The 12582-nt window shown below is 32.5% G+C and overlaps 1 protein-coding gene across 1 annotated transcript in view; it reads right to left on the bottom strand.

The window, feature by feature from the left end:
* The window catches only part of TOX (thymocyte selection associated high mobility group box), a 218214-nt gene that overhangs the window by 130352 nt on the left and 75280 nt on the right, over positions 1–12582 (bottom strand). The gene's annotated exons all lie outside the window — the stretch shown is intronic.

A 12582-nucleotide genomic window follows, 5' to 3' on the forward strand; every position in this document is an offset into this window, starting at 1 on the left:
GAATGTAAATTAGAGTTCCTATAATATCACATCAAATCTAATCATTCTTTTTAGAAGATAGAGAAGCAAAACATATTTCTTGGGTCTTCCTTTTTATGACCTCTAAAGCAATAAAGCATGTCTTTATTAATAATTACAAATGTCCAATATTACATTATGCTTGTCTAAATTTCATGTACTCATTATTACTGCTCATGAAAAATCAATTATTTGAAATATGATCGACTTCCATATGGGAAAACATACATTTCACATTTATTTCTTGCACTGTAAGTCTCTGGAATGAAAATTGTGTACAAATCAATTGAATTTTAATTCTTGACTTAGATTCTTGAGATCTTGAAGCAATCCTTAAGATTTAATGTTTTCTATTATGAAAGTCTACTAAAAAATGACCAATTCAGGTCTTCCTTGTTCAACTGGAGAATAAAATCTAGCCATTTATAAAGATGTTATCCTTTACTGCACAGTCAAAATGAAGAGTTATGACCCACATTTTTTTGGATCATAACTATATGCTATAGCACTCACAGCATATGGTATCAACTAACAAGGAGATCTATCTGATGCGAAGTGGTGAACTCCATTATAATTGGTAATATTTTTTCAGTGCTTTGTTCTTGTCTGTTAACTCAGAAGTGATGTACAAAATAAATGTGAAAAAGACATTAATTATATAATCTACAGCTTACATTACAGTAATTAATATAATTACAAATTAACATGTCTCATGTTTTATACAGTTGATGTTTAAGTTATCTATTTCTCTTTGATGTGGCAAACGTGTATATTAATTTGCTCTGTTTTCAAATTTCAAGACAATTTGGAATCATTTATGCTTTTCTCAAAGTTCCTTATTAGTGTATAAATTAACCAAATAATACCACTATAATTAGTACACTAAACGTAACAAGGATATGTTCAATTCATATTTACAGCAGCAAAGCTAGTATTGTTGGCAGAAATTAAATTGCCATCGATTGATTTGATTTGGAAAATTTTACCTCTGGTGCTTGTCATGCATTTAAATACTGTTCTAAAAGATACATACTCAGTTATGACAGCTAGCTAACTGAATACAACTCAAATTTAATTGCCTCATGTTTCTAAGAAAAACACATTTCTCTTGTGTTAAAATGACTATTATGACAAATAAATTTAAGAAACACACTTGAGCCTCAATCAACAGGTAACACTATTTTTATTTTCTCCAAGCAACAATTCATAACAATTCAATACTAACCAAAGGCCAACATGAAACAATAAAATGCACATATAGAGTATTACCCACTCTATCATTTGTTTGTCTTTTTTATTTTTGTTTTTGTTTAGAAATATTAATATTACTTCAAATCCTGTAGAAATCCTGATGCATTTGGAACATATTTATTACACTATTACGAACAGTATTAAAGCAACTGGCATGTACTTCTATTTAATTGAACAAATACACAGACTTCAGCCTCTTTTAATACAGAAGTAGTAGAGAAAAGGCACATTTCCTTCCAGTGGATCACATTATTTATCTAGAGCAGTCAATAGACGGGCATCCTGTTATAAGACCACTATTTGTGTTGACAGACTCCATTTTATAGGCTTTCATAGCAACATCATTATAAGCGCAGGAGAAAACTATACCCAACACATTCTAAAACAGATTTGGACTAACTGCAGAGAATTTAAGCGGGCAACATTTAGTTCTTCGTTAATTAATATAACTCCTTTCAGAGACCTCATTTATAGATGAAGACGTGATAATGGTAACTGTAGTTAGAAAACAAAATAGAAAAGGCAAACAATCCAATACCTATTACTTAAGACATTGTCTCAGCTTTCTAGAATTCAAACTCTAAGAACAACTGATAATAGTATACTGCTTTGGCTTGGTGTTTTCCAGACCTGGACAATTACTTCTGGGTCAGAATTTGGGAAAAATTGATATGATATACTAACATTATTACAGGTTATCTGTATAATTTAAGCCTTGCTGGAATTATCATATCACTACAGGAAACAGGACAGATTAAAAATCAAATTGATTGCTCTGACATTCTCTTTGTTGCCAGAAAGTCAACAGTTGATAAGACTAGGAAATGAAATGTTGAAAGAGATATCTAGAGTGATATTGATGAAAAATAAGAAGCAAATAAAACTCAATCAATCCAGCATTATATATTTATTTTATTGGATTTAGAAGCTGGCCAACTTTAGGAGATTCTGCACAGTTTACATGTTAAAAGTGGGGGGGGGAAAGCAATAATATTAACAGAAACAACAACAACAACATGGACATCCGGAAGAAAAACAAATCCAACACATGGGGGGGAAGATCAATAAAGGCTCAACCACCAACCTAATTCCATACCTGGGAAATAAACAAGATTTTCTAACACTTGGAAAGACTAAGATCTAAAGGAACATGACAGAAAAGGTATACATCCTATGTCCTGACAGATTACACTGTTTGACTGAAGGAACCGTAAGTGTGTCTACCCTGCTTAATCTTACTGGGCTGAAACTATTGGAGATAGATAGTCCAACAAATAATTATGCTTTGAAGGACTTTATAATTGTTAGTAATACTTTAATTGCACTTTGAAGCCAACTGGCAATTGGTGCAGCTCACAGAGCAGTGGTCATGGTGCCCATTACTAGCTGCACTGTTACATTCTGGAACAGCTGTAGCTTACAAGTGGTTTTCAAGAGTAACACCATATAAACATTTCGCAATGGTCCATGTGTGAATCCCAAAGGTGCTTTTTCAAAAGGCAACTGGACTTTCTTTATTTTTTCCTTGAAGATGTTTCACTACACATCCAAGAAGCTTCTTCAGAACTGAAGACAAGTATGGTTATACTTTGTATTTTCTCATTTTATTACTGACTTTAATACATATTTTATTAGTAGAGTTTAATCCAAAAACACACACTCCAAAGAAGATATTCAGCAAACTCACCTACACCTCTTCAGTACTAGAAATTAGACTTACATTTGTAGATATAGAATACACAATTAATTTCAAATCATGCATATAACTAGAATGAATCTATGCAATCCACACAGTCTCTTAGGGATGTAAGGGTTTCAAACAAGAACAAAATATCTCTCCCTTCCCCTTTCTTTCTTTCTTTCTTTCTTTCTTTCTTTCTTTCTTTCTTTCTTTCTTTCTTTCTTTCTTTTTTCTTCTTTCTCCCTGATACATGCACACGCACACACACACACACACACATGCACACACACAAATACAAATATGCAGTGGAAAGTTTCAGCTCAAAGCATTTTTTATTTAAATGCAAATTTGATTTTTTAAAAAGGGTCCTTCAGTAATCTAACCTAATATGCTCAGAATAAAATCAATCTGAAATGGTAACGGGAATTAATGTTATAGGAATACTTTAGTCTACTTTTTCTTTTGCATCCTTGATGCATGCTTTTATTCTGCTTAGACCTCTTTTTAATCACTTATTCTATAAAGTATTCGAATAAGTTTAATATCCCTAATGTTAAACAAATACTAGCTAATTATAGATAGATAGATAGATAGATAGATAGATAGATAGATAGATAGATAGATAGATAGATAGATATTGTGTGTGTGTGTGTGTGTGTGTGTGTGTGTGTTTCAGAAAAACATGATGTGATATATTACAAAATTTTGGAGTGGAGGACGAAAATAAGAGTTTATGAATAGCATTATAATGACTATATGTGATATGTTTTTATTATATTTAGGCAGGAGGAGGAAAGCAATCTCCGAGAAATTGAAATTTCTATATTATATTGACACAAGGACAAACAATTCAAACATAATTCATCAGTGTTGATACTTTCAAATACATAAAACATTACATCTGCTCCTTCAATCCACTGCACAGGCTGTAAATCTTCAAAAGAAAAAGAGTTCAATGTCATTTCAGCCACTGTAAGATACAGTTTACAACAGAAAGATAAAAATAGTCACACTGCCACTGACATCTACACCACTTTTCTACCGCAGTATTTCTGTGTTCTAATTTATCTTTGTGGCTGAAGAACAGGCAATCAATTGTAAGCAACAAATGTGGTTTGATTCTAGTCAGCAGCAATTTTCTGTACCCTTCAAATATATGTACATATTTGCACACATTTTCAAGCCAATCTTTGGTAAAAAAAATATTAAGTCTCAAAAATAAGTTCTCTAAGCAGGTTGAAAAATGTGTATAAGGTTCTAGGCAGATTTTAAAATTATTTTTAAGTTATGCTAGGCATGATAACTTGAAAATAATATTAACATCTGCCTGGAACCTTATACACATTTAAGACACATTATATTTTCATGATTTTGCCTTTATTTTAAAAGTATCCCCTGCTTCCCCCTACCAAACAGAGAAAAGAAATCAGCCCCTCTTGTTGCATTCTTGTTGCATTTTATTAGAAAACATATTAAATAACTTAATGAGAAGCTATTTTGAATGGCATTTGTTCTCTTTTGTTCAGATGTTTTAGATATGGTTTCATTATTATTCATTATTTCCTATTTACAGGGTTGTTCACAATGCCTTAGAAGTACCCATTTTCTCTTCTAAAATAAGAGAGTAATTTGTCTTGCTGATTTATTTCCATGAACAGATGATGATGATGACAATGATGAAGAGGAGATAGGAAACTGCTTGATATTCTACTATTTTTAATTTTTATGCTGATTAGTCACACCAAGAAACATTATAGTTATAGAAGGGTATAAGATAATTGATTGGGAATATATTATTTCTGAAACCAATTCAAAGTGTTTGATGATATTTAAGGTTTTTTACAGCTCAGAATGAGGATATTCTCATCAACGCTGCCACGACAGTCCAATGGGTTAAGCTCCTCCTTCTAACATCATAGAGCTGAGCCATTCCTGGAATCTCTTGCAGCATAGATAGAAAGGGTGTTCTCAGGTAATTATACCAACGCCCAGTTTATGAAAACCACCAATTTTAGACCAGTAACTGTGGTATGCTTCTCAGTGTCTTGAACAGAGTTCAACTTTTGATGACTAGATGGGCACAATAGGTCTAGACATATGAAACAAGGTAGTTGGTTAATGAACACTTGTTCAGCGACCAAAGTTACAACAGTGCTATCAAAAGAACTTTATGATCAATTTATGACCATTTACAACATTCACAGTCTCCCTTAGTCACATGATCACCATTACAATCAGTACCTAATGTTCAATCTGCTGCTTTTTCTTTTGCTAGTGCATTTTCCCTTTTTATTTTTGCAGCTTTTTCAAATATAAAGTGTACTTTGAATATATAATCAAGTACAGCATAGATGTATCTATGCATAAAAGAATGAATATTTTCCTTTCTTTTCCAGCAGCTTGTTGAAACTGAACTGCTTATATAATCATAGCCACAATTAGCTTGATTCAGATGTACGAACAAATCAATGTTTGGCATTATATAAATATGACTGATTAAATAAACACTACTTTTGTGATTAATTTTCTTATTCCATGTGCTCTAAACCACAGTTTGAAATTTGGAACCAATACAACAGTGACTTGCTCTTGCACAACAGCATAATATAATGATATATTCATCCTGATATAGTAATTTTGCTGGTTTAATTTCAGTGGCAAAGGAACTACTGCATGTGATAATGAGGAACACATGAACCCAGGTTCATTTACACATTACTATCTAAATTTTTATTACTGCAAATAATGTTCAAACATTATGAAGATGCCATTAAATTGTGTACCATCAGTAAATGTCACCAAGAACTGATTATAGTATGTATAACTGAAGAATGGAGGATTATATCATAGCAAGTCATTTGATTCCAAAAGCAAGTCTTAATTTCCAAATTACAATTTTAGCTAGATAGAAAATACTGTTGAATCAAAAATACATGTAATGCTTTATTCCATAACTAAATACCAAGTATGGAAGCTTGTATATGATTATATAAAAGCCAAATCTAACGTATTACTTGTCAATAAATTCCACTACACTATGGGAGCAATGAAATAGCTCACTTCCCAATTATATTACAGATTTCTATCACACCGAAAGCCTTTTTATAAGCACAATGACAAATCTTTGCTTTATCATAGTACAAGTGTACATAACTTCTGAGCAGAGAAATCATCCAAAGCCTGTCAAACAGAATCTTTACATGTCAAACAATCAGAGATATGAACTGACAGAGACATATTCAATTTCACATTCACTTCAAAATCAGTGCTGGAAACGTGCCCATAAAAATGTGCAGTATGTGCAGCATTGCATGCCCAAATATGTTGCTTGTGTCTTCAGGGCAAGAGTATTCTGCTGTTAGCACCAGTTGCCACATAGGCGTCAAGCAAGGCTCTATAGGAAGGGCATTATATATATATATATATATATAAAGTCATCTGTTAAGGCCTTTCATATATATATATATATATATATATACTGGTTCAGAGGCAAAAACTATAAGAATATTTAGTTTTAAACAAATAAATTGAACATGTAATAAAATTATGCCTCTTAATTTCATGAAATCAAACTGAGGAAATTGGACAGTTAATTAATGGTATAAACACACAAAAATTCAACAACAACCCTAACCTTCAATAATTATTTTCATGATAGTGAACCAGATAATTGACTTTTAACCAATTTAATTCTTTCAGAAAAATACACAGATATTTCAAAAAAAAAAATCTGCTGCAATAAAACTTAAAAACATAAAATTTAGTACATCCATAAGGATGTGTTTTAATAAATAGTACATTGTTTCATTCATACCTTGGCTGCTGCCACTGAGAAAATGTACTTCTGGGGTATGTCCTAGCATACTTCACTCATGACTTCCAGTCGCCCCCCACCTTTCCCATCTTAATAGCAAAATAGTGTTATACAGAGTTAAGTATTTGTTTCACTTTCAATTTAACTTTTTCTTTAACATATTAATCTCGTGTGTGTGTGTGTGTGTGTGTGTGTGTGTGTGTTTATGTGTATACATAGGAATTTCTATAATACAATTACATTTTTCATTGAATAAAACTATGATGTTATTGTAGAATCTTAATTTAATTTATATCCTGTATTTAGATATATATCACAGTGAATTAAAAAGATCTTACTTCAAAATAAATGGAAATAATATGTGCCCTTAGGCAAGATCTCAGTAAAGGCCATACAAGCTGAAATATTGTTGTTGAAGTCAACACATATGGAGGTTGCCTCAGCTGAAGAAATGTGCCCTAAGGCTGTATTCCAGGTCACACTTATTTGAGAGTCTCATTGAACACTTTGGGCCTTCAGAGTACATATACAGGGCATAGAGGCTTAATGTTATAGTAGCATTTTACAAATGTCCCCCATGTGCAAGAACCTTTAAAAGCAGAATATAGCACATTGGACTACCAATATTGATGAAATACTTATACAAATATGACCAAAAAAAGGGGGGGGGGGAATCTGTAAAGATTATAACCAAATTATGTCAGCAAATTTAGAGAATAATACAATGGCCAATAGATTGGAAAAGCCTAGTCTTTGTGATAATATCAATATAATTAAACTATTGCACAATATTCTTATTGTCACATGCTAGCAAAATAATGCTTGGGATCATCCAATACAGATTAGAGAGCTACCTGGAAAGGATAATACCTGATGTTAAATCTGGTTTTAGAAAAGATCAAAGAGTAAATGACAGAACTGCTGAGGAACACTGATGATTGAGAAAGCCAATGAATACCAAAAAGGAGTCAATATGCACTTCATTAAGTGTAGAAAATACTTTGATTGTGTCAATCCTGTCCAACTCAAGAATGCTTTCAGGAAAATTGGAATGCCAGAATACATCATGTATGATTTTGTCCTCATACAAAATCCATTCGGAGGTCAGGAACCATAGTCCAGATGAAATATGGTAAAACAAACAGGCTCCAAATTGGCAAAAAATGAAAGAAGATTATATACTCTCTCCATATTTATTCAATTCCTTATGCTGAATATATGTTGAAGGAACCTAGACTGAAAGATGATAAGCAAGGTTTAAAACTTGCAGGGAAAAAAGTAACATGCACTATGCTGATGACATTACTCCGATAGTTGAAACTAAAAAACCTGTAGTCAAGAAATGTGTCCCAAATGATGAGATTGCAATGAAGACCTTGAAAAAGATGCTATAACATTTCTCTACCCACAAAATCAGAAGTGTGTAAGCAATTCTGTAAACTGCATACAATTTCCAGTTTACAGTCATCGCAAGCTAGATGTCTCCTTTTGTAGGAGATAGCATTACAATGGAGATTGGCATGAGATATAGGATCCTGGCTGCCAAATTTCTCTCTTGAACAAGGAGCGATCTTTGAAATGGCCCACATGACTCTGTACAGCTATTCCTCATTAATAAACCACAGGAACTGGTGTTTTGTGTCACCTTATGACTTAAGTAGGAGTTGAGGGTGGGATAATCCTTCCTTGGAATCATGAATGCAACCTTTTTTAAGGACAAGAAGCCTTACCTCTTGCCTTTTTATTGCTTTGGAAATAAACACAAACACTGTGGACCCTTCAGAACAGCAAGTATTATGCCATGGTAATTTATCTTAAAAATATTTAAATATGATTTTAAAGATGAGGGAAATGTTTTTTGAATCAAACAGCAAAAGGCTGCTTAGATTATTGATTTTTGGCAGTTAATAAGAGATTAAGAGTCCAGGTGGAATTGAAACTATAATTTTAAATCCTTTTTGTGGGAATCTGGGATTGTTTGCGTTTTCTTAGGTTAAAACAAGATACAATGGGACTTTTAAGGCTGGACAGTAGAGGGTAGTAGAGAATAAGAAAGGGTACAATTGGACGAGCAATGGTGCAAAATAATCTAACAATGGGTTTTCTGATGGAGATTTATGAAAAATGGTAGATAGATTGTTAAGGAAGCAACAGAAGAAGTAGAAACTAATTTGGATAAGTATGAAATTAATTTGAATGTGGATATTTGATGTTTCATTGTCTAAAGGAGATGTATAATTACTAAACAAAAAAAGTTATGTAAATAACTTTTCTGTGCTGGATGTACAAAAGAAATCTTTTAAAATCTTGAAGGACTTTTTGAGAAGTGATTTTTTTAAAAAACCCAATCTTTTCTTACTAAATATACAAAAGAGCTATGCTAAAGTTATGAAAGATTTCTTGAGAAAGGACAAAAAAAGATGACAAGAAATCAAGCCCTGGGATTTTAAGGTGTTAAAAATCAAGATAGTTAAAAGCATAAGTAAGAAATACATTATTGATTTATTCGATCAAGGTTACAATAGATGTACCTGGCAACATTTACTGGACTTTTGGTGATAAGGGACAAATACAAGGGTTTTTAGCTTTTTTTTTTTTTTGAACAAATTTTTATTAATTTTTAAAAACATACAAAACATACAAAAATACAAGACATAAAAACATAAAAGATCTCTTTTCTGAAAGTTGCTTAATCCCAGGTCAAAACTCTTGGTACAGACACACATTCAAATTCATATTCATTTTACATACCATTCCATATCTTCCGGTTTTGCGCGGCTTCGGTAGCGGCAGGAATTCGCGCCTCTGCGATCCCTGCCGCGCTCGCCGCCAAGGTGCCCCCGATCTAAATAGGTCTGGGGGCTATGGCTGCCTTGTAGAGGCAGCCGAAGAGAGAGGGATCCGGACAGAGGTTTGGGGGTAACGCAGACCCCCTTTCCAGCCGGAATAACCCCTTTTTCCTGAGGTGGTGGAGCGGCGGTCAGTAATGGCCACCTCAAAGAAGCCTGCAGCCGGGTAAGATTTGTGCTGGAGGAAGAGGGAAGAGCTGTGGAAGTTGCTTCTGACTGGGATAAAGTTAAGAGAGAGTGCCCTGTAACCTCGAAGGCTGCTAAGGATACTTTGTTTCTAGAAAGAGATACAAGCGGCGAACATTTCAAAAGAGAAAGTTTTTTTTTTTTTTTTGCCTTTCACTCTCCTCCCTAACGTGACAGCAGTGGAACCATAAGAGAAATCCGGGAATCTGTTCTGGAGGTAAATGAATATTGAAGGAGCAAGGATTTCTGAATATTCAAAGGGGGAAAAAAAAGAAGAAGAATTTTTTTTTGGCTGTGAGTGGGAAGGGAGAGGGAAAAAAAATTGGAGCAACCTGAAAATAAGGAGAAGACTGCCTAAAACTTTAAAGAGCTAATTTTAAAGAGTTATTAAACAGCAATAAGACTTCTTTAAGATATATTTTAAAGAGAACTTTGTGATCAAACTTTATCCCAAAAAGAGAAAGTGGAAAAAGAGAAAGTATTAAAAAGAATCAGCTGATTGGACTGTTTGATGACTTTGGATTTTATGAGATTTATCTCAGACTAAAAGCACTCGGGTGGTTGTTTTGAAAAAAAAAAATATCTGTACAATGGCATCAGTTGTGGATGAACTAGAACTTATACACCAAAAATATGAAAGAGAAAAGCAAGAAGGGAAAGATGTCTTTGGCACTCTTTTTCAGTTTATAGAAATGGCGGTCTGTGCTTATGTAAAATCGTATGAGCAGGATAAAGAAGAAGCCATTTTTGAAGAACAAGTGACTTTGGTTGGGGAAGAAAAGAAGGAGGAGAAAAAGGAGAAGACGACTTTAAGACCTGGGAAAACAATCCAAAAAGAGAAGAATAAGGTGAAAAGGGGATATCGTGTTAGGAAACAACAGAAAGGGGGAAAACAGGATAAAAGGGAGGTGGAGAGACAAGGGGGTAAAGAGGATAAGGAGAAGAAGAAGCAAGGGAGAAAGGAAGGGATGAGAAGCTTTAATGGTGGGGAGCAAAATGCAAAAAAACAAAAGTTTTTTAGAGATAATGGATAGATTTTATTGGAAAAGGGATTCTAGAAGGGTACATAAGATTGCATTTTTATATTTGTATTTAGAAATAATTATAGAAGACTGGAAATAATATGCAATTTAAAATGTGATAAAATATTTAGTATAATTCAGTGAAATTTTTGTTAAGAGAGGAGTACTTTAATGAAATAATGATTTAAGATCGGTGATGTGGGGGGAATAATTTTGGAAAGTATAAGAAATGTTCCCATAAAGGTATGATAATTAATTGAAATGGGTAAAATGTCTAAAGATATAAATGATTGTTAATACCAATGATTAGGCCATGTTATACTAGTGAAACTATTCATGAAATGAGAGGTTTGAAGAAGGAGAGGGGAACATGTAATGTAATAATGATTTATAATATGTGATGTGGGGGCGGAATTAATATGGCAAATAGGTGATCCCATAGAAATATGTGACCTAATTGATAAGAAATGTGCTAGATGTTTAAGATATGAATAAATATTAATATTAATGAATAGATTTGTATTGGTTTTGATGATATTGTATAATGTCAGAATGTACCAGACAGAATCCCAACGTAAGTTATGTACTTTAAATCAAGTATTATAAATATAGGGAAAGAGACATAGGCGTCATACTCCAATCAGTGTACAGGAGAAGGTTTTTCTTTTTTTTTTTTAAGAAGAAAGATAAACAGATAGTTGGAAATAGAACAGACAAAGAATAATAAATATTATGATTTGAATTGAGAGGAGATAAATAAAATAAAATTGAGAAAATTTAAAAGAAAGGAGAAGCTATATAGAAAAATGAAAATGTAATAAGGGTTTTTAGCTTTTGTTTTGTAGTTAATAAGTAAGATATGAGGTGAATAGAATATATGTTGTAATTTAAGAGATCATTACTAAAATTGTTTGTGTCTGTGATGGACAAGTTGCTTTTTTCTTTTCTACACTATTTTTGTTTCTTTTTCTTCTTTGTCTTTTACGCTCATATTTTTGTAATTTATATAGTTCTTATTTCTCTATTTGTAATCTTTAAAGAATTATCTTAAGTTGAACAGCAACATGCAAAAAATACTAATACATACTTTGAAACTTGATATTGGAAAAACTTGGTTGTTGAGGAAAAAAACCTAAATGATTACAGAATAAATAAGTCAAAACACAAATGGCAAAGCTTAAATTATCTTATTTTGGCCACAAAGATCAAGTTTCCTTGATAAGTCTAGAACATTGTTCTTTCAGTGAGATAGGCAAACTCTAAATTTGATATATAAATTAAATAAATAAATGCTGGGGGAAATGAAAGGAAAGATAAAAGATGGTGACCAGCAGAAAACAAATGTAGCATTGGCCTGAAGGGTCAGTGAATGACAGATTATTTTAAAGAAGGTCTGTCTATTTGGACACTAAAATTCTTTACTAATTTGATGTCATAATTAATTAATTAGTCCAAACCCTCTGCCCTCTTTTATGTTAAAAAATCTTACGCCTCTTTTTTTAATTGAACAAAGCAGTTTTGCTTGATTTTCAACTTACCCACTCTAATAAATATTAATTTTTATTATATTAATTTTCTCCTTTTAAGTAGTAGTACAGATTAGAATTGAATAAAATAAATATTATCTGATATTTTCTAGAAGTGATAGCATTTGGACTAATGAATTCAAATGTATTGGATAGTTCAATGTTAGTAGAATAAAACTTTGTGTATGTGTGTGTGTAAATTATGTTTATGGTGAAGAGAATATTATGTAGACTG

This window comes from Notechis scutatus, chromosome 3 (genome assembly GCF_049901735.1).
Source record: "Notechis scutatus isolate UNSWTSFEM ecotype Mainland chromosome 3, rNotScu1.2, whole genome shotgun sequence".
In the NCBI taxonomy this organism is placed as follows: Eukaryota; Metazoa; Chordata; class Lepidosauria; order Squamata; family Elapidae; genus Notechis; species Notechis scutatus.